General features: G+C 56.3%; 1 protein-coding gene across 3 annotated transcripts in view; it reads left to right on the top strand.

Annotated features, from left to right (window-relative positions):
* The first annotated feature begins 21,466 nt into the window (after positions 1–21,466).
* The window catches only part of RAI1 (retinoic acid induced 1), a 76,181-nt gene continuing 74,617 nt past the window's right edge, over positions 21,467–23,030 (top strand). Inside the window, exon 1 of one of the 3 annotated variants that reach the window (XM_065850687.2) lies at positions 21,467–21,607. The gene's annotated coding sequence lies outside the window, so the exon portion shown is untranslated. The remainder of the gene's footprint in view (positions 21,608–23,030) is intronic. The other 2 variants (XM_065850688.2, XM_071815316.1) reach the window with 2 other exon arrangements.

Below are 23,030 nucleotides of genomic sequence, written 5' to 3'. Positions count from 1 at the left end.
CAGCTTGAACAGCCCCACCGGCGCCCTTTGAAATCTCACCAGGGCCCTGAGAGGTCACCAATGAATGTGGAGTTGCAAATGCCTGTGTGGGCAGAAGGCACTTCAGCGAAGTCATTCATAATGGTGACGATGAGCTGCCCTGTTGGAGAGAGGCCTGGGAGCTGTTTTGCTGTTTGGCGATGATGCTGTGTTCAGAGAGGAGGAAACATCCCCCCGGCGAGGGAATTAGCAGGGTGTTAATGGCACATGGGGATCGTGCAGCCATGGTTGTGTCCCCTGGCATCTGCTGCAGCAGCACCGAAGGGTTTCCACGTTTGACATATTGCATGCAGCTCTGTGATGCATTTGTGTGTCAGTCCGGTGAAGGATGCTCGCTGCCTGCGAGTCAGTAGGATGCTGCAGCTCAGCAAGCTGCCGTTTGCTCAGGAGTATTCCAAATTCCTGGGAGCACAAGGAGAACCAGGGGACTCCCAACACATGGAAATCCAGGGCAAGGAGTGCTCTTGGCTGGGTTTACTTTAGAAATGGGGTACTAGTTGAGAAACTGCAGCCAGGTCAATTTCAGCACAGAGGGACATTTCTCCTTACAAACCCAAGAGAAAGCTTCCAGGCCAAAGGACTGGTTTCCTTGTTGAGAAAAAGGAATAAAAGGGGATATAAAGCACCCACAGCTTCCACTCTCCGCAGATGACCCTTGCTGCCGTCCTCTGGAAAGCGGGACAAGCTCAAGAGCTCCCCTGCTTGCCTGCAGCTCCTATAACCCATCTCTCACCCGTGGCTCCAGCCAGGCAAACCAGAGGTTATGGTTGTCCCCAGCCTGGAGGTCACCTTGGTTTCTCATATCTGATCTTGCAAACCGCTTCCTCCAACCCAGCTGTGTCCCTTGTTTATAGAGGTCCCATGGGTGCAGTGTGGGGCTGGGGGCTTTTTCCCAATCCCTTGTATCCCTTTATGTTCAAACCTGCCTTGAAATAAAGCTGACCCCTGTGAGTTTAACCCTTGCAAACCTACAAAGGTTTGAATTGATGGGTCATGGAGATGGAGGACAGAGCATCAAAACACAGACTGAAGAATGGTGATGCAAGCCTAGAGAGAAGCAAAGAATGCTGGAGCACAGGGTGGAAACCTTGAGCAGAAGCAGCAAGATGGCAGATGCTCTTCTGTCCTCCATCAGATGACACGCTGTCACCAGCGGTGCGATGCTGCAATCCAGACCTGCAATCCTAGTGGAAATCCTCTAGTGTTTGTGCTGGAGGTTAGCTCTATTTATATTCTGATGAATGATTTACTCGAGTAATTGGCACACAGGTCCCCTATTACAGATCATAAAGAATTAATCACGAGATTTTCAATGCTCCCCTATCAATTTTATTAGGCTTGATTGAACGTGGTGGATTGGGAGCATATGGTGTGTGAATCAGACTCTGCTCCCAGTTACATGCTGGTTAATGCTGGGGACTCGCTCGGCTGCTGATCCCTGTAAATCCAGAGCGGCAGCTGCTCCTTTGCTTCTTCCTGTGCCCCAACTGCTCCTTGAAGTCCTTTAAATGCCCAGGGATGCAAAGAGCAACCAAAATCATCTCTGTGTACTGGAATACTCCAAAAGCCTGAGATGTTCCTAAGCTGAAAGCCAGGCTGGGAAGAAGATGCTTTGCCTCCAGCTCCTTTGTGTATCAGGGTGAGCCAGAAAGTGGAGCCAAATGCTTGGGAGCTCGAGATCTGCTCCTAGAGCAGCTGTCAAACAACAGCCTCTGTGCAGGGGACATGTCACGGTGTGGGAGACTTGTCACTGTTGAAAGCTGAGGATGCCTGTGTTGGCGTCGGGATGTCCTGCCAGGCGGGTTTGCCCACGGGAGATGCTTTCTTGAAAGAACGAATTAGCAACAAGAAGTCCTAACACCCGCAGGAGCGGGATGACATCCCTGATCCTGAACCAGCAGCATAGTGTAGTTCTCTGGAGCAGAAACCTCCTTAAAAGCCATGTCCCCTGTGTGGCTCCCCACACGCAGAGAACCAGGAAAACCTCCCAAATATCCACGTTGAAGGCTCAAAGTCCTTCCCTTGCTTTTTTGCCTGTGGGTGTTGTTATCATGTTAGCTTATGTGCAAGTCGTGATGCAGGGAAGGGAACATACAGGGACCTGCTCCAGCTCGTGGGTGATGCTCACCCCTGGTGAAGCTGTTCCCACTGTGCTCCCAGTAACGACACCAGTATCTCAGTGGGTATTTACAGGAAGGAATGGGAACTTTGGGTGTAGATGGAGGTACTTGCATAAGCACAGCTTATCTTGTACCAGGATTACAGAGCAACCGGTCTGGCACAGCTACAGCCCACATCCCCATCTGCTGTCTTGAGCAGCTGTATTGAAGGGCACCAAGAAGTTATTGCCAGTAACTCTTGGCAGGAACCAGCGAGGAAACCTGCCTCCGGAGAGAGCTGATCCGGGCAGGGCAAATCAGAAACACAGCAGAGGACAGAGCAGGATCTGTCCTTCGTGCAGGCAAAGGGGAACAACAACGGCCCCTTTTGCCTTTACAGTCAAAACATTTTGTGTGCACAAGGTTCTGGTTTGGGAGCAGAGAGGGCAGAACCTTGCACAAGGGTATTGCCAAGCATCAGTGTGTCCTGATTGCCTGGGGCTGCCTCTGCCCTGCCTGTGCTGCCTGCACCCAAACCAGCTCCCCAAGGCCTTGCCATGTCCATGCATCTGCTTGAACACCCCTCACGAGCACCCCATGCTCTGGAAACCCCAACAGACCCCAGGTACACCTCACATTGTCAGCTTGGAGCTAGGGAGCACGCCAGTGGGTCTCACCTCAGTGCCCTGCCCTGACAAGAGCCACAGCTTGTGCTGCTTTAACATAGAGCATTATGCCCAGGTGGCCAACAGGCCAACAGCATCCTGGCTTGTACCAGCATGGATGTGGCCAGCAGAACCAGGGCGGTGGCCGTTCCCTGTGCTGGGCACTGGTGAGGCCAAACCTCACATCCTGGGGTCAGTTTTGGGCCCCTCACAACAAGAAAGCCCTTGAGGTGCTTGAGCGAGTTAAGAGAAGGGAACGGAGCTGATGAGGGCCCGGAGCACAAGTGTGATGGGAGAGGCTGAGGGACCTGGGGGGTTCAGCTGGAGAACAGGAGCTGAGGGGAGACCTTCTGATCTCTGAACTGCCTGAAAGGAGCTTGGAGCCAGGGGGGTCGGGCTCTGCTCCCCAGGAACAAGCGCCAGGAGCAGAGGAAACGGCCTCAAGTTGCGCCAGGGGAGGTTGAGGTTGGATCTGGGGAACAATTTCTTCCCCAAAGGGCTGTGGGGCATTGGAACAGGCTGCCCAGGGCAGTGCTGGAGTCACCATCCTTGAAGGGTTGGACAGACATGGAAATGAGGTTCTCAGGGACATGGAGCAGTGCCAGGGGTCGGTTAACGGTTGGACTCAATGATCTCGAGGGTCTCTTCCAATCAAAATGATTCTACGATCCTATGCCATTTTCCCATGTCGGTGCAGACAGCCACAGAGAAAGGGGACAGACATGGCAGCACTTCCATAAGGAGCATCCTCCAGCTTCAGCGTCTTTTCAGGGAGTTCTGGTGCCCGCAGAGCCCTGTGTGTGACAGGCACTGCAGAAAGGGGCAGGGTCCCCCTGAAGAAGCTGTGCTGTTGAAGGAGCTTCCTCACTCTGAGCTCGATGGACACAACATTTAGGGAAGGATTCGCAACAGTTTCCCTGCCCCCCGAGGCCGCGTTCATCACCAGCATGTCTCTAATGAAGCAGCTTTGCTTTCTGGGATCAATGAATCCACCGATCGTGACCTGTCTGCTAAGTGGGAAATCAGGTCTCTCCCTCCCTGAACTTGTCTGAGCTGGGCTCAAATAGCCAGCTCTGTCCCCAGGGTACTCCACGTTCTTAATTGCAAAGCCCGTGTCTGATTAGCGAGCAGCAGCAGCCAGGGCGTGCAGGAGCCTTTGCTGCCGCAGCCTGGCAGCTGCTCAGCCGGCCCGGGAGGTGGCTGCAAGGAGGGAGGACATTTCGGGGCTCCAGGAGGGTGCAAATCCCCCCGGCTTTCTCATCTCCAGAAGGTTCTGATTCTGCACAGCTGGCTAGAGGGTTTATTGCTGGCTTGCTCTCCCTCAAAGCTCTAAATCCCCCAAACCATTTAAATCCCTCCAAAGCACCTTTCATGGGGACAGATGCTTTAAGAGGAGCTGAGGCTTCCCGACGCAAGAGGCAGATGAAAAGGTCACTGCTACCATGTTCCCTGGCCATGCCAGAAGGTAGAAACAGCCCCTGGGTCCACCCAAAGAGGCCGGGCAGCTTTTCATAGTGCTGCCTGCACCTCCCAGTCCTCTCTGCATCTACAAACCACCCTGCGCACCCCTGGGACCTTTGCCCATATGGTGCAAGCTGTAGAGGGCTCAACCGGCCTCCAACAACCTTCCCCGCACATCATCAGCCATGGGGTGTGTGCCCTCACTCCAGACACGTGTAATCAGGGTGCAGAGCCATCCAGACGCTCTCCTGATGCTCGCCGCAGCGGGGATGATGGAGGCAGCTGAGTCACAGCGCCCAGCGTCACCTCCATGGCCACCTCTCGTCCCTCGCTCCTCCAGGCAATCAGCCCGGCTCTCAGGTGTGACACCCAGGAGGGCTGCAGAGAGACAAAATCCCTCCTTCAGGAGTCAGTGGGGGGCAAAGCCTGGTTGAGGGGGCTGCTTCATGATGGCCCTGCAGCTGGTACCTGGCCCTGGTGCTCAGTGCTGTGGAAATCCGGGCTCAGAGCCTATTGAGGGCATCAGCCCTTTCCCAAATAGTCTCTAAAAGCTGCAGGCATGTGCTCTGCTCCAGGCTTAAACCACCCAGGCAACCCCTGGGGAAGGGCTGGCTTGCAGGTCATGGACACAAACAGGGAAAACACTTCCATGGGGCACGCAGGTTTATCCCGAGAAACCAGAGCTGGCTATAAATACCTCCTCAGAGCATCACTCCCCCCCCTCTTTGATGTTTTGCTGTTATTTACTTCAAACCCACTCCCTATGCTGTTATTTTTATCTTCTCTCTTTTTTTCTCCCCCCTCTCTGTTTTTGCAGCTGCTTATGAGCTGCATCACAGAATCACCTCAAAAGGAAGGTGGGAAGAAGGTTGGGGACCCCGGGAAGAAGGTGACTGGTCATGAGGTGGAAGGTCCCTGTGAGAATGATAGAGTGGGCACCCAAAAATGCCCCCCACCACAGAGATGGGTCTAACAGGATCTCCCACTGCTCCCCAGCATCTGTTGAATTTGCAGGAAATTGGCGTCCCTGTGATGCTAAACCCCCGCCAGAGCCAAAAGAAACCAAGCAAGTGGCTTAGAAATTTATGAAAGCAGAGGCAACATGAGTGGTCAGACACAGATGAGCTTAATTCTCTTAAATGAATTAAAAATACATGGCTCCTTACCATCAGAAGCCTGAAGCCCTGAATGGCAGCCAGGGGGCTGGGGGGCTCCTGCCTTGGCCCTTGGAAACCCCCTGAATCAAGCAACCAGGTTTTGCTGTCGTGATCCCCCCATAGGCAGACTGGGAGCTGGGGGGCATTGCTGGGTGTCAATTCAGGGGTTTTTTTCAGCAAAATAAGCTGCTGGGAGTCAACCTTTCAATTTTTCTCCTTCACCTTTTCAGCAAGATAAAGAACACCGAGCACAAACTGATCTTTGTGTTGTAGAAAACAGAGCCTGAAACAAAAAGTCTGGAGTTTCCCCATCTAAGCCAGAGACAATTGTTTACCTTGTTTAAGGTTTAAAGCTTTAAATCCCATTATTGCTAAAGACAAGGTGCTGTCCCTGTTCCCTCTTTCTTCCCACACCCACAGAAGCCAGAAACTGCCTGGAAGCACTGAAACCCAGACGTCGCCTTTGCCAGAGTGCCTGCTTACAGCATCACCCACTTGCCAAGAATTGTTTGGGGTTTGTTTTTTGGGTTTTTCTTTTTGCAGATCCCCATAGAAAGGGCAACTGGCTGGGCTGCAAGTCGCTGGTCCTGGCTGTTGGGACAGATATTTTCTGCTTCAGTTTATTGTTGCTGGTGGGGAGCCCCTGGGGCCCCATTTGGACATTGGCTGCTGGAGGAGAAACGGGATGCAAAGGGCAGAGGGGAAGGAGGAGAGACTGGAGCAGTGCTGGAAGTTTGGGGGGGAACCCAGCACCCCCACAGCGGGACAGGGGGACAGCAGGGCTGGGAGGAGGACAGCAGGGCTGGGAGGTGGATGGAGCAGGAATAAGGAGGCTTTGCCAGCAGATGGGTTTAGCGGGGGCTGCTGTGAATTCTTCAGTGTGGGGCAAACTTTAAATCCCAACAGGCTGCTCCTCCCCAAGGTCTGCTCCAGCCCAGACAGGCCGGCGTCCCGGGAGCCTCATGGCCTGGATTACGCAGCAGGTCACGGCTGTCCTTGTGGGCTCTGTGAGGATGGATGTTGGGTGATGGGAAACCACACCAGGACATGGGGACCCTCCATGGGGGCACCCAGGGCCCTGCTCCCCCCACACTGCTGAGGATGCTGCGACAAGAAGCAGCTGCCCTGGGCTGGGAAAGCCCTGGGTCACCTCTGCAGACGGGCTGTCCCTGTGCCAGCAGAGACCCCGCTGCTGGCACCAGCCCTGGTTTGCAAGGCAGGACTCAAAGCAGCCACCTCTCCCCGCTCAGTGCTGGACGGCGTCTGGCCCCTCACTGTCTGCCAGGATTGGTGTTTTGCTGCAAACGAATCTCAGCTGGGTGGAGGGCAGTTGTGTCCTGCAGCTGGTAGGGGAACGCAGCACAACACTAATTAGGAAGAGAAATCACCTCCATCTCCTTGTGCCTCTTACTAAAGGCAAGCCTGGCAGTGCGCGCTCAGTGTTTGGTGGGGATGGGTGCTCCCCTGGCTGGGGGGACATGGATAGATGTGGGGAAGGGGGCAGGATGCAGGATCCAGCCCCTTTGCAGCACATCAGTGCATGGCAGGCGGGCCTCACCTCCACGGCGCTGTGCAGGGCTCCGAGCTGTGCTGCACCTGCAGCAAACTGCTCCAGCGTTCCTTAAGCGCTGCCTTTCATGTTGGATATTCCCTGCACAGTCGCATCCAGATGCTTTCCCCCTGCTCCGTTAGCTTGCAGTGTGATGGGACAATGCAAGCAGGCTCAGAAAGCACCGGGTGCAGGACCCAGGGTGCAGGGATGGGGCATGAGGCCGCAGCAGCTGCTGAGGAGTATCTTGAGGTTTGATGGTTGGCCCCAAATCCAGCCCCATGGAGGGAAGCCACTTGCAATCCATCACCTCCCCATCCGGCATGTGGAGGGGAAAATAGACCTGTGGGCACGTGGTATGGGTTTGGGGCGGGCTCCCTCTGCTTGGCTAAAATGACACTAATTAAGCCCCTTGCAGCGTGCAAAAGCTATTCCTACAGGGCAGACAATTAACCTTGAAACTTGGCTTTTAGTGCTTGGAGGGGAGCGAATCTTTCATCCTGTTGTTTCCCCGTGCTATTAAGCTAATCGCAGAGACCGCGAGGGAGAAGCGGCATTACACGTCTGCAGCTCCCAGCCTCACCAGGAGCACAGCGTGGGGCTGGCAGCCTCCTGCCCCATCCCTCCATCACGTTTATATTTTCACCCACAGTCTCCAGCAGTATCACCATCGCTGGGGAACAAGGGATGTGACCAGGGGCACACAGCGAGGCTGTGGCATTACACAATTATTACGGTCAGGAGTAAATCCAGCCTCCTCCGAGCATGCTGGACACGGTGCCAGCCTGGCCTTGAATTTCCAGGGAGTTTTCCCAGAGGGACGGCGTGTCCTCGGCTCTCCAAGGCTGCGGCTGCTGGCACAGCATCGCCCCAGCTCTGCGGGGGACGAGCCGCCCAAGTTTTATTGTCCTGGAGGAGGAAGGGAAGGATGAGGGAGGTGGAGAAAGGGGAAGGATTTGGCTCATGGAGGTCAAACCCTGCCCTGAGGTTGGGAATGTCCCTGGGCTGCCCTGTGTCCTCCCACAGCTCCCTTCCCACCCCCCAAAATGTAGCTGGTGGCAACACTGAGCTTGGGGACAGTGGGGAGAGGAGCTGGTGGCTTGGCCTGATCCTACTATCAGCAGAGGTGAGCAGAAAGGGAGGACAGAAAACCCCCAAAATCCCACACATCAGCACATAACATGTTTGAGCACTAAAAAAACCCAACCTGAGAAAATTTGTGACAAGAAGTGTTAAAAAGGAACCAACATGCTGCTAAATTGCCCCAAGAAGAGGGTGCCAGGAGAGCGGAGAAAACAAACCTGTCTGCCTGAGGGGAGACACGTCCGCTTGGCAAAGGTCTCAGGGGTCTCTTTGGGACAGGCGGAAAGGGCTAAAACCATCAGGAAGGGAAAGGGGGGTGTGTTTTGGGGTGTAGCCCCAGGGAAGCTCAATACCAGCCACGTGCCCTGGTCAAATAGTGGCTTGTGAGCAAAATGCACCCAGGGTGATGAGCAGCAGGTGATTGATTTGGCAAGTGCAAATCATTTCCCCATGGTTCAATTAATCTCAATTAACACTTCCACAGGAAAGCCTTTTTCCCTGCAGTCGGTCTGAGGTTAAAACCTCTTTTTTCTCCACTAGCTGTTCAGCCATGAGGTGAATGGGGGTGGCCCTGTGGGCCCCCCACCTCTGGGGATGAGGACAGGGCATCCTGGTGATGTTTCTGCCGAGAAGCAAGGGAAGATGTGCAAGATGTGCTGCACCTGGCAGCGGTGGTGCCATGAGAAAGTCAACTATCCTTTGGGGTGCCCAGGTGAGATGGGAGAGGCTGTGCTTGCTGGGACCCCACTGTTTGCTGGGGTGATGCAGCTGGAACTTTCCCCTAGAAATGTGTGGATTAACCCAAAATGTTGAGGGCACGGCTGAGATGAGGGGCAGAAGGTCGGCTGAGCCAGATGAGAGACAGGTTTTGCCTGCAGGACGTTTCACACCATCCTGGTGTTATCTGTGTCAGCCCAAGCACAGACATTTTCCAGGAGCTCATTCAACCAGTGCATCCAGCCCAGGAGTTGCAGCCGATGCTCATCTCCCCCACCTGCATCCTCCAGAGAGGTCTTCCTCATCTTCATCCCACCCGTAGGACCTGCAAACCCCTGTGCTGAGCTCCTGCTCCAAGCCTCGGCACCCCAAAATTGCAGCAAAGCCCCTACCTGAGCACCCCCTCTCCGTAAGTGCTTTCCCAGTTTGCTCTGTTAATTGTTTGGCCTTTAAATCCAAGCAGGGAGGGCTGCAGCAGTCCTCGAGGAGCCATTTTGTCTGTGGGTGCTGTTTTATCTGAAATGGCCTGGTTTTTTAATGGCTTTCCTCCTTTTTTCTTGAGGGGGTGGTACGTTATGGAGGCTGGATAAAGTGACTGAAGGGAGAGCTGCACCGTAAAAGCCAGTCTGCTGCTAAATCTGTCGAAAGAAACGACGCTGCAAAGTGCCTTTGCAGTTGTTTAGTCATTTGTTAGCCTGGTCGAGGGGTGATTTGTTCGGCTGTGCTCTGCTTGTGTGCGTGAGCACCAGCTGCAGTGCATCGTGTTGGGTGAAATGCCCTTTGTGCATATGGGGACCAGAGGAAGGGTCAGGAAAGGAGGATTTGAGAGCACTGATATTTTCTTTATTCTGGGTGACTTTTTTAGTTTGTCTGTCTCACTCTTCCATTTGCAAAACGATGTTTATCTTATCCAGGGCTCCCATGGAGGTAAATTCAGCTCCCATCGCCTTGCAGCTTCTCCCTCCCCAGGATCCATGCCCATGAAGGCTCTTTTCCTGCAGCTCTGCTGTTTCTCGCAGTTAGCTTTCATGCTCTAAAACGAGAATAGGTGCCTGGGGTAGCAGATGGGACTGGTTTCTCCTGTCTGCTGTAAATCACAGAGGTTTTATCTTCCTGGGATGAAGCCGTGCCCTCAGAGCACCGATCCTGCCGGTGCCATCACCGCTCATCGCCGTGTCTTTCTCTCCAGGAGCAGAAGACAAACCGACCTGCTGTGTCCCTCCTGCGGAAGTGGCAGGGTCCTAATGGGATTGTGAAATCACGGCTGTACTTTGGAGCATCCTTCTGCCAGTGTAAATCAGCCCCGCTGAGATCAGTGGTGTTGTGCTGATTTACACCGGGGAGGGTGGGGGGAGATGCTGGATGGTTTATCTGAGTGTCCCTGTCCCTGTGAGCAGTGGCAGGTGGCCACAAATTGTTTGGTGATGATGGAAATAACTCAAGAGCCTGAACCTTGGCATGGGGGATGAGGGAGATGTGTAAAGCCAAAGGGTTTCAGAGTGGCTCTGGGACTGAGTTTCAAAATTAGAGCAGAATAGAATAGAAGAATATTATCAGTTGGAAGGGACCTACGATGATCTCTAGTCCAACTGTCTGACCATTTCGGGACTGACCAAAAATTAAAGCAGGTTACAAATGACATTGTCCAAATGCCTCTTAAACACTGACAGGCTTGGGGGATCAACCAGCTGCCCAGGAAGCCTCTTCCAGTGTTTGACCAACCTCTCGGTAAAGAAATGCTTCTTCATGTCCAGTCTAAACCCCCGGTGTAGCTTTGAACCATTCCTATGCACCCTCTCACTGAATAGCAGTGATCTCCCTGGAGACCTCCAGGCTGGGTTTCTCTAGGATTTTGAGGGGGTTTAGCATGTATGTCCTTTAATTTGCAGGAGACACAGCCTTCCAGAGCATGGGTGGTGCAGGACAGGGCGAGAAGACACCGAGCAGAGCCCTGGGCTGTTTGCAATAGGGCGAATGGTTCTGAGCGGGTGGTTGCTCCAAAATTGGAAGGGATAAATGTGGAGTGGAACGCATGCCAGCCAACTGGGCTGTGTCAAACACGGCGTGAGCGCTTAGCTGTGACAAAGCATCGTCACCCAGGGGCTTACACGTGCTGGAGCTGGTGGCCAGAGAGTCGAGCTGTGCTTTATCGGCATTCACAGCTGCAAAGCGATGGCTCCGGGGAGTGGGGCTGGCTGGGACCTGAGTGCTGCCGAAAGCCACCGCGTCCTCAGGTGACCGTCAGCTGTACCTGTCCCCATCCCAGTGGGAAAACTTGCAGGTTACATTTGCCTCTCTAGATAACTACGGAGTTGAGGTGCAGATATCATCTAGCCTGCTATAGTTATTCTATTAAGTCCAGGCAGGATTGTAAAACACATACTGGAGTAGAACAGGGCTGGGGAGATCCTGACCTCCCACGCAGCATTTTGTGCCCCAGTGGTGCAGGACAGGCTGCAGGACCAGCGGCAGCTTGGTGTGGGAGCTGGAGCTTCTGCTCTGCACAGCAATATCTTGGCAAGCTGGGTGCGATTCCCAAGGATATAATTTGGTGTCGTGCCAAGGGCCATGCCTGGGAGGGACCAGGGGCTGCCCTGGTGTCACACTATCTCTTTGATATCATGCTGGGCTGAACCAGCGGCTTCCACCAAAACCCTCATAATACTAATTTGATTTTTTTTCTTTTCCCTTCTATTCTGTGCTGCAGAAAACCCAGAGCAGTGTTTCCCAAAAATGTCAGCACTTCATCCAGCACAAGATTCAGCCTGTTTCTGTAGGCACAGACACACACACGGGCAGGATACGACTCCCAGTGCTCATTTATATCCCTTCGCTTCTTTATAGCACCGCAAATCCCCATGCTGCCTTACCAGCTCATAGCAATACCTGCAGCAGAAATACCTCCCTGCCTCCAGCAGCACGTTTTTCCCCCAAGACACTATTTGTTTAGTGCATTGTGATTCTAATTCAGCAGATGGTACCAACAGCTGCCAGCCCGGCTTCTCACCTCCCTCCTCGCAGGCAGCGGTGACCCCAGCTAACCCTGACATCCGTGGCTGTGTGGGTGAGGACATCCCCCGGCAGGACACCCCCAGTGTGGTCTGCACCCAGGCTGGGAGTCCTGCAACCCCGAGGATGCTGCAGCCAAACCACCCCCCCGGGGATGCTGCTGCCCCAAAGCCGGGCAGACGCTGCCACTTAGTGTTGGGAAGGCAGCACGGCTGCTGCGGGGACCTGGTACAGGGCCTGCAGCTGGGGACAAACCACCCCTCTGCTCCTTGGGGGGTCCCCAAGCTCCTCACTCACAGCCCGGGGTGCCTGAGCTTCAGGCAGAGCTCGACCTGCCTTGGGTGCAGGTTGTCCCATCTGTAGTGACAGGACGAGGGGTGATGGTTTTAAGCTACAGGAGGGGATATTCAGGCCAGACATGAAGAAGAAATCTTTTTACTATAAGAGTGGTAAAACACTGGCCCATCCTGCCCAGAGAGGTGGTGGATGAACCATCCCTGGAGACATCCCAGGCCAGGCTGGACGGGGCTCTGAGCAACCTGAGCGGGTGAAAATGTCCCTGCTCATGGCAGGGGTTGGATGGGCTTTGAAGGTCCCTTCAACCCAAACTATTCTGTGATTCTATGATTCCCCCACCAGGCCTGCACCCCCAGGCAGCTGAAAAGCACTCACCCCCCCAGGGAACTGCATCAGCCATTGGCGTGTTTAATGTCACTCAAAGCAACTCCAGCGGCGACACCACCGCCCCCCTCCCCGTGCTGCTCCCCAGTTCTGGCTCACCAACTGGCACAGGCACCCCAAAGCCCACAGTCTGAGTGACCCCAGCTCCAGCTGCCCTCCTGGACACATTCCTATTTAAAAAGGTGTCTTGTGGATCGTTTTCCTCAGGAATGTGGCACCGAGGCACCCAGGGGGTGCTGGGTCTTGCTGCTGTACTTGATCTCCTGGGTGATTCTGACAAGCTCTCTGGTGCCTCAGTTTCCCCACACTGTACAGCAGGTTGGTGCCAAATAAGCTATTCAACCAGCTCCTGGGGTCTCCTGGCTGCTGGAGCAGAGCTCACTGCCCCTTGGCCACGTGGGGAAACTGAGGCAGGGCACATCAAAGCAGGTCTGGGTGGTCCTGAGTGGGTCTGTGCTCTCACCACCCCAAGCACACCAGCTGCTGTCATCTCCTGCTCCTTCCCCTCATTACAGCCCAATTCCCTGGAGACATCAGCAGCAGCACCTCCTTCCCTGTGATGTTATATTAGCTTAATAGCATTTTTCCACTCCATTTGAGAGGGGAATTTACAATGATCTCCGATTAGGGCTGCCTTGGCAGCACTGTACGTTTGCCTACTCAGGCTGGCTGCCCAGGTCACCCTGCCCTGGGTTCAAGGGCTGCAGGTGGCAACTGGCCTCTGTCCGCTCATCACCCGTGGTGCAAAACCCACCATCTCCCTGCGCCCCGGTTCCCACCCACTGAAGAGCTCGGAGCAGGAGGCACAGCTATTGCTGTGGCTCTTTTTGCCCACATATGTCACCCTGGTGAGGCTTGCAAAGCCAGCCGGGCATGGGTTTGCTCTTGCAAACCCTGCTTGTGGTCTTGCTTGCAGTCCCCACCAGCAGCCCAGCAGGCAGCGCCCATGCAGGGCAGGCAGAGCCCTTGCTGCCGACAGCCCCAGTCCTCAGAATCACAGAACAGTTTGGGTTGAAGGGATCTTCCCAGCTCCCCCAGTGCCACCCCTGCCATGAGCAGGGACATCTTCACCAGCTCAGGTTGCTCAGAGCCCCGTCCAGCCTGGCCTGGGATGTCTCCAGGGATGGTTCATCCACCACCTCTCTGGGCAAGATGGGCCAGTGTTTTACCACTCTTATAGTAAAAAGATTTCTTCCTCATGTCTGCCTTTGCTGCAGGCAGCCCTGGCTCAGGCAGCCCCTGCCCTCCAGAGCACCGGGGCCGCCAAGCCCGGCCCCCTCCTTACCCAGAGCTGCCGCTGCTCTTCCCTCGCCTGTGCCACAGACAGTTCTGGAATCACTTACCAATTAGTGTGGCCTGCTCATTAAAGCTCATTATCTGCCAGTGTGAACTTGGATGGGATTGTGCAGGCTTGGCGGGGGATCAAAATCTTCCTTCTTTCCAATCTGGGAGCAGCCCTGCGGCCACACCACAAGGCTGAGGGACACGATGCTTCTTTTTAGAAGGGAAAAAAAGTGCCCAGTGAATTAAGCCAACCCCTCCCCACAGCAGGGACCGGTCCTTGCACTGCACTGACGCTGCACTGGACCAGGAGGACGCACGGGCTCGCTGTCTTCTGTGGTTTTCCAGGAAGTTGGGGACACATAGAGGGTGAACAGCTGGACTTTCTGTCAAACCTTAAATCTCAGAGTCATGCTTACAGCCCAGCAAGCCCAGACTAGTGATTTTTCAGGCTGGGAGGCAGCTGCAGGTACCAGCAAAGTCAGGTGTGCCAACTGACCGTGGCTCAGCATGGTGCCGGTCCCCTGCGTGCCCAGCGCAATCCCCAAGGCAGGTCCCGGTCCAGCAGCCCCAGCTGCCCCCAGGTGATGCCTGAGCCCCTGGTTCTGCCTGGGGGGCTCTGGGCAGCCCCCAGCACTGTGTAAGAGCGAGCTCAGCTCGGGTCCAGGGCACAGAGCTGGCAACAGCAGGGAAATACCACCTGCCAACCACAGAAATTAGGTTTCTTCTCCATGTGCTGTGTTGTCAGAAGGCGCCAGTCTCAGAGGTGTCTGGCCTTATTTTCTGCTTTTAATTGCAAGGATAGAGGAGAAAACACACGTCTCTAACAAAAACATTATTCTCCCACCACCTCATTGGGCGTTTGAGTTAAATATGTGCTAGAAAACCCAATGGATCACATGGCTTGGATGGAAACACCTCTGCTTGAGGAAGGAAACCCCACTGCATGGGTCCCCTGGCTGTGGTCTGAGCTGGAGGGCAAAGCCCTGCGGCCCCGTCCTCCCCGTTGTCCCCCTGCCACGCCATCGCTCTGGGCTGACTTTGCTGTCATCGCACACGTCCCAGCCTCTGCACACTGGGATGTCAGTGCCTTGGGGGTGACATGGACCCAGGTCCCAGGGTGGGGATGGGGCCGTCGCTTTGCTGCCACCAGGGCCGGTCCTGGGCATCCTGCACCTCCGAGGTGAACAAACCAAAAACTTTCTGTGCTGGGAAAATCAACCTCAAATGCAAGCTGGCTTCACAATAACCAGCGGCATGGGAGAGGGAGTCCTGACTTTCCCTGCGTCTCCTTCCCCTCTTTCCCAAAGCCATCTTCCCTGGGGACTCGCCAGGTCTGGCTTTCATTAACAAATGAGCCTGTTTTGGTGAATGGCTGTTGTCAGTATTGATTAAATTCCATCTTCCCATGCGGAGAGAAATCCTCTTGCTCTCCCTTCAGTGCTACCATCCTAAAATAACTGAGTAACAAGAGCCAGTTTAACCCTTTTTCACCCTCCAGAAGAACCCCCACAAGGTGATATCACCACTAACTGCTCCTTTGTCCATCTCCCGCATGGAGCCACCCAGTAACAAGGCAAAAATCCACCAGCCAGTGGAAAGCAGCTGGTTTAAGTTCAAGCCAAACAGCCTCAGCTTGCGCGAGCCAGAGCTTTAGCACAGGCCAAGCTGGGAAGGCTGCGCCTGCATCATTAACAAAATCCCTAGCAAATGCTCCCTGTGGCTTCCAACCAGCTCTCCAGGGCTGCAAATTGTGCCCAGGAGCGTATTTTTCCCCAGCTCCTCCTTGCCAGGGTGCCTTTCACCGCAGACATCAACATGCCTGCGTCCCACGCTGGCCTGGATTAACTGCCTCTTTTATTGCTGCCAATTACTGGCAGAAAAGATGCCGCGGGGATGGAGCATGCAAGATGGGTTATCACCCTCCCGGCTTTAATGACGTGACGTTTTGCAGGCTGCAGCAGCAGCCTCAGCTCCCCATGGAGCGGGGGGGACCAGCCTACAACCCCCCATCCTCCTTCCTTGCACACCCATCCTTTGCACCCCACTGCTGGATGCTGCAAACGGGATTGCGGGGAGAGCTGTATCCCGCAGCTGTGGCACAGATCAGGGGTTCTGAAGGTGATGTCCATCCACGGTGACCTGGAGACCTTCCCACGCGGGTGGGAGCGGAGGCACCGCGGAGCTGCAGGCAGCCAGACCACACTCGGCTGCTGCTGAATGCTCTGAAGCTTCACACTGGGAGAAGAATGAGCAGATAATAGGATTTTCCATCTCTTCAAAGGGCACGCAAGCTGGGCCCTGGCGCTGTGCGGCACCCTGGGGAAGAGCCACCGGGAAGATCCTGCACCTCCCAGACGGTGCTGCAGCCATGGGGATGCTCCCAGCCGCACCGCAGCCACCTGCGGACAAATGGGGACGGGGACACGAGTCTTGCGAGGGCACGAGGCTGACGGGCACCATGGGGTTTACCAGTGCCAATATGAAGGGGAGGCAAGGGGATGCCAAACCCTGGTGATGCCAAACCCCGATGATGCCAAACCCCAGCGATGCCATGCCAGGAGCCATGAGAAAGTTCAGCCACCTCTACCAGCTGCCCCAACGTGGCGCGTTTTCACCAAAAACAGCTGCTCTGCTGCGAAAGCACAGGGGAAAGCAGACAGCGGGGCTTTCCACTTCCCACTTCCCACTTCATGCTTCTGACAGCCAGGGCATGCACACATCACCAGAGTGAAGGCACTGAACACTCAAACCTCCTCTTCCTGCATACGCACGCTGCCACCAGCACAGGGCAGAGCAGCCCTGGGGTTCCTCGGCCCCGACCAGCGCACAGGGGTAGCCGAGGGACCAGCGAAAGGCTCATTTGAAGAGCTCCCGCATCCCTGCATCCCCGCTCCATTTCTCCTCGGATGGCTTATCAGCAGTGACTTTCCCGACAGCAATCGATAGAAAACATTTTATCGCCTTCCCAGGCGGCAGGATCCTTGGAGTGGGTCTGATTTCTGTTTCTATGGTGACATCTTCCGGGCTTATGAAAGATCTTGCCTTTCTTGGTTGTTGTTGGGTGGTGGAGACAGGGGGTGGAGGGGGGCTGGTGCTATATGTTTTGTTGTTGTAGGTTTTCCTTTTTTTTAATACCATTTTCAGTGTAACAAGGAAACGGGCAGCCAGACAAACGCGATGCCTGCAGCTCACTGGCAGCGCTGCTGCTCGCTGGGAGGGGCCCCAGGGCAGGTTTCATCCCCAAAACATGTCGCAGCCTCTGAAACCTATTGAGGCTCAAATGCACGTTTGTTTGGCTGGAGCCATCTCCCTCATTCTCTTATCCCTGCCCCCTTCCCACCTCTCCAGGCTTCTCCTGCCAGGCCTGGAAAAAGCCACTCGGTGGCACAGTGGAGATGGCCTCAAGCACAAGTGACTGCTCGGGGCATATTGTAGCACAGCTTATTTTGCTCCTCATCTCCGCTTTTTCCTCCTCCTGCCTTTTTTCCCTCTTGCTTTGGTGGAGGAGGAGGGGGTTTGGCACGCAGCTCTGCTGCCAACAGCCCCTGCTCTGCTGGCTGCGGTGGCCCTGGGACCGGACCAAAGGGACAAGAAGGGGCGCAGGGGTGTTATCTCCTATCTGTGGGACATGATCACTTGTCATCTCCTGCATGCAAATAGCCTGGTGCTTTTGCTGAGTTACCGGCACCTGAGGATCTAACTGCCTGCCTAATTAATGTCTGTGTGGTTCCCTCTGGTTAGACCGCCCTTTATTCTGTGAATGGCATCACCTCCTGCTGCCTGTCCCTGCCAAAACAAGCCCCTGTGCTCCACCTTACTGGAGCCCCCTCCTCTGGGAGATGGATGGATGGATGGATGGATGGATGGATGGATGGATGGATGGATGGACTGAACTTGAATCCTGGGGTCAGTTTTGGGCCCCTCACAACAAGAAAGCCCTTGAGGTGCTGGAGCGAGTTAAGAGAAGGGAATGGAGCTGGTGAGGGGCTGGAGCACAAGTGTGATGGGAGCGGCTGAAGGACCTGGGGGGTTCAGCTGGAGAACAGGAGCTGAGGGGAGACCTTCTGATCTCTGAACTGCCTGAAAGGAGCTTGGAGCCAGGGGGGTCGGGCTCTGCTCCCCAGGAACAAGCGCCAGGAGCAGAGGAAACGGCCTCAAGTTGTGCCAGGGGAGGTTGAGATTGGATGTGGGGAACAATTTCTTCCCCAAAGGGCTGTGGGGCATTGGAACAGGCTGCCCAGGGCAGTGCTGGAGTCACCATCCCTGGAGGGTTGGACAGACAGAGATGAGGTTCTCAGGGACATGGGGCAGTGCCAGGGGTGGGTTAACAGTTGGACTCAATGATCTTGAGGATCTCTTCCAAGCAAAATGACTGTGTGACTTCTCACACCCAGAGGTGCCCTGTGCTGATACATTTAGCAAAGTAGCTCCCAGCTCCGTGACCCTCATAACTTGGGGACCCAAAGGAGACTCCCTCTCCTCCATGACCAAGTCCCCAGGGGAGCTGAGCTCATGTCCTTACTGCAAGGGAATAGATGCCCAGCTGAGGTGGACATACCCCAAAAGCCCAATCGTATTCAGCACGCAGCAACCCAGAGAGCTCGAGCAACGCAATGGGGCCAACAGCCCTGCGTACCTCCCAGCACGACCTGGGCTGTGCCATGAGGGCTGGCGCAGCCTGCACAAAAATAAGTAAAATAGAATAGATTTCTTTTTTTTTTTTTTTAATGGGAAACTCCAAAGCTCAGAAGGTTGGAACCATGTCCTGGTGTTAACTGACAGCGGGGGATTATTCCTTGCATCAGGCACAGACCCAAAGCACTTAAAAGCAAGGGCAGGAATGGCTAATGTGGGCCTGCCGTCACCTTCCCCAGCAAAGAGAAACGCACCGTCTGTGACACAGATCAAAACCCCCGCATATTTCATCTCAACAGAATGCCCTTATCTTTGACCCAAAATAAAAATTATTCCTTGCTCAGCAATCTCAAAATGCAAAATTATCTATGCGTGCATTAATGCCATGTATCAATCAACTTCAAATGCAAATCCACCAAGCGTTTATCCCTAATTTTACCATAAAAGGATGGTTACATGCCAAGCACCTCACTCAAAATTATTCTAGGGAAGGACAGTTATGATCAGCAAATCTTCTCCTGGCCATCGACAAACACTTGGATCCTCAGCTTCTCCTAATGGAAACAATCTGGCTGGTTCCTGAGAAAGGGCAAAGCGTGGAGGGGAGGAAGGAGAGCGGCATGTTCTCCTCTCTCCTCCCTTTTGCAGCCTCCTTACTAAAAAACCCCTTCAGATTTGGAAGCCAGTGCAGGGACCGGTGCTGGGGGATGGAGAGCGGAGCTGGGGTGGGAGCAGCGGGACAAACCCCCTGTGCTCGCCCTGCAAGGGCAGTGGGGAAAATCAGCATTATCGGCTGCTCCGGGGAGAGCCTGCAACCCTCCCCTGCTGCCAGCAGCGCTGCTTAAAGGGCAGCCCATTCGCTAGGACGTGCGGAGGGTAATTAGGGATTTGCAAGGCTGGGCACATTCTGCAAGTCTTTTTTCTTCCTTTTTGCAGAAATGGGGGAGCGTTGGTGGTTAAAGGCGAAAGGAAAACACCAGGGAGTGCTTAAAGAAATGGCAAAGCACGGATCAAACCCAGACCACATGAAAATGTCTTTCCAGGTGACTGCGAGGCTGCTGCAGGGCGCTGGCGGGGTGAGAACAGACAGACAGGCAGCAGGGCCATGACAAATATCAGTGAGAGCTCTGGAAAGGCTAAAAGTCCTTGGGCACGTGCCACGCTCCAGCCGTGAGGAGCTGGAGAGCCCCCTCGAGCGGGTTGTCCCACCACCACCACAAGCAGCTCAGCCACCAGACACAGGGTTTGATAAATTCCCAGCCTGATCTGCTTCAGCAGCTCCTGGGTCCCAGGATCAGCCCCAGGAGGGCAGCACACAACGGGTCCATCCGAATTTCCGCCCCACACACTCAAGGAACAATGGCCTGTGTGTCCCTTGGAGGCTCCTCCTGTCACACGTGGCCGCAGCCGCTCTCCAAACACTCTCCCTCTTGTTCGCTTTGGCTGGGGAGGCAGCAGGTATTTCCTGCCATCAGACACCATCCCCGCCTGGCCAGCCCCATGGGGGACACGCTGCTCCAGCCCTGGAACCCCCAAGGGACCTGACACCCCTTGGGGACAAAGCAGGGACCCGCAGAGGCTGCTGTCCCTCGGCAGGCAGGTGGCCCTGCTCCAAAGGGACACCAGCAGCTCAACACACCCCCGCTGTGCACATCCTGCTGGAAAAGATTTCCCTTCTGCGGTTCCAAGTCCCAGCTAAAATGAGGCTAAAAAACGTGCAAAATGCTGGTTTTGCTCTGTTTCCTTTGTGCGTTTCACAGCGTGTTCTGCAAACAGGGCACTTCCTCATAGTTTCGCTTTGGCTCTCACGTTCGGGAATGAGAGAGAGGGTTTTATTTTAATAGGCAAACAGGATTATAAATTAGCAGCTGTGCTGTGAGAGCCCAGAATCTTCCTGTTAAAAATACCTGCACACGTCTCCGTGGCCAAAGTTGGATGTCAGCATTGGGGACACAAGCGAGGAGGGGTCCTGGGTGCCACCCCTCTTGGTGCAGAGTGGGTGCTGGTGGCAGCTTTGAGATGCAAGAGGTTAAACCGGCTGCAACCACTGATCAGAAAGGACTTGTACCAGGTACCTGATGGAGAGGAAAATCCCGAGCAAGCATTAGGCAGCAGCGCTGGCTGCAGCCAATTTTCCTCACTTAATATGTTTCCTGCACTCGTCCCCCTCCCTGACCTCAGCTCCTCCTTGGAGCACGTTCAGCCCCAGACGCACCGCTGAGCAACAGCCAAGGCCAGCGGGACCGCTGCCATTTTGTCCCTCCCCTTGCTCGGAGGCCGGGACTCCTGCCACGGCTGCTGCAGACCCCAGCTTTGCCCCCCAGGCTGCCTGGGGCAGGGGAAGGGGGCAGCACCCCTGGGGGGTGAGCACCCCATGCTCTGTGCAGCCCCTGGGGCTGCCGTGGGATGCTCGGGGAGCTGGGGGGTCGGACACGTCACCTCCATCCTTTGCAAAGGACGTGCGTTCCAGATTGAGATGCAAATGCGGATCCAGATGAGGATCTGAATCCAGCTCCAAATGCAAATCCAGATGTGGTTCCAAACCTTGATCCAAATCCAGACCCAGACACAAGTGCAGTCCCACGTGTGGTCCAACCCACATCCAAACGTGGATCTAAACCCAGAGACAGACCCAGACGCCAATCCAGATCTGAGCCCTGACCCAGGATCTGGTGTGTGGTCCCCACTGCCCGGGACCTCACCCTGCCCAGCACCAGCACCCGCCGGGTGTGCCCTGCACCCGGTACCGGTGTCCACCGTGCACTGCCCGGTACGTGGTGCCCAGCATGTGCCCCCCAGTAGCCGCCATACCCTGCCTGCTACCGGCGCCCAGTGCCCACCGCCCGTCCCAGTGCCCCGTGTGTCGTGGGGTCCCCGCTGCGCAGCGCCCATCGCACCATCCCCCGCTGCCGTGCCCGGCGCTACCGCCGCCGCGATGCCCGTTCCCGGCGCGCGCCGCCCGGTCCCCGGCGGGCCCCCGGCGCGGCCGGCAGGTGTCGCTGCCGTCGCGGGCAGGGCGGCGGGCGCGCGTGCACTTCCGACGGCGCTCGGTCATGCCCCCGACTTTCCTCCCCTCCCTCCCGGCGCCGCGCGGAGCTCCCGCCCGCTGACACCGCCGAGCGGCTCGCACGGCGCGGCGGAGAGCGGCGGGGCCGCCCGGGGATGGCCGCCGGGGCCGCCCCCGCCCAGCGCCGCCGCTGAGACGCAGCGGGGCCACGGCCCGGCCAGGTAAGAAGGTTCCGGTTACGGCTCCGGGGGGCGGTCCGGGAGGGCCTCGGCTCCGCCGCGCTGGCCGCGGCGGGCCCCGGGAGGCCGGTGGCCCGGGGAGGGTGGGAGGTGACAGGCGTTTTCTGGCGGGCGGAGAGAGGAGCTGCCCGAGCGGGGCGGGGGCCGCAGCCCCGGTGCCCTCCCGGTGTGCGGGGGGGTCCCTGCCCGCCGCCCCGCGTTCCCACCCCGCTTGCTTCGCGTCGCGCCGCCGGCTGCAGCCGCAGCTCCCGCCGAGCCCGCTGCGTTCCTGCTGCCGCTGGAGCGGCGGCGGCACCGCGTCCCCCCGCGCTGCCGGCATCTTCCCTTCCCTTCCCTTCCCTTCCCTTCCCTTCCCTTCCCTTCCCTTCCCTTCCCTTCTTTTTCTCTCCCATCGCACCGCACTCGCATTTGCAGCTGCAGCCCGACCCCCTCCGCCCTCCACCTCGACTCCCCCCTCCACCTCGGCACCCCAAGCGCGAGCCTGGCCCTAGCACGGTGACGTCACGGGGAGGGGGGGGGCCACCGAGGGGCTCCCCGGCCCCCCCGGCCCCACGGGTGGCCGCGGTGCTCCCGGCCGGCTGCGTGGGGACGCGGAGGGAGAGCTCGGTGTATCTGAAGCTCCCCCTGGAGAAAGACGGGTTGGGAACCGCGGCCCACCCCCCAGCTCCCCCTACATCCCCCCCCCCGAGCCCTTCTGCTGCAGCTGCTTTTAAGCTGCTAAATTCCAGCTAAATTCCAGTGTGTGTGTGTCCCCTTCCCACCATCCCTTGGAAATGTGCAGCTGGAGCAGCAGCCTGGGCGCCCTGGTGCATGCACAGCCAGGGATCCCAGCCGAGATGCTGACCAGCCTGGTCCCCCTGCCTGGGGGTCGGCATCCCCAGGGCTTTCCGGCCGGTGACAAAGTGTCGCAGCTGACGTCACAGACCTGCCGGAGGTTTTCGTTGACGTCAGAGCGGGGAGCTGCTGGGGTGCGCGTTTGTTCCCCGCCGCCTTTGATGGAATGCGATGCCGTCCCTTAGATGCGAGCAAATTTGGCTTGGCAAAAGCTCTTGTGGCCGCTGGTTCCTGCCTGTTCTCCCCTTGGCTGCAAGCGATGCCCAGGCTGGCTGCCCTCGGGTGACCTCCCAAAGTGATGTTTTGGAGGAACAAAACCAACAGTGGGGGTTTTGTGTGGGAAGAGCACTCCTGGGGTGCTCTGCAAGCAAAGGGAAGGCGTCTCTGGTTGCACCAGCACCTTCTGAGCACTCTGCCAGCTCAACTCTGGCTGCCCCAGCTCATGGGCATCACCAGAACCTCTCTGAGGGTGCAGAAATGGTTTCCTACTGGACACAGAGACTTTGCAGAGCCCTCCCAACCCACAGCCATTTTCCATGGGGCAGCAGGTTGCATCCCCGAGTTGGGTGAG

This window comes from Patagioenas fasciata, chromosome 15, assembly GCF_037038585.1.
Source record: "Patagioenas fasciata isolate bPatFas1 chromosome 15, bPatFas1.hap1, whole genome shotgun sequence".
Taxonomy (NCBI): domain Eukaryota; kingdom Metazoa; phylum Chordata; class Aves; order Columbiformes; family Columbidae; genus Patagioenas; species Patagioenas fasciata.
Note: the sequence above shows the minus strand (reverse complement) of the source record. Positions and strands in the feature narration are given on the sequence as shown.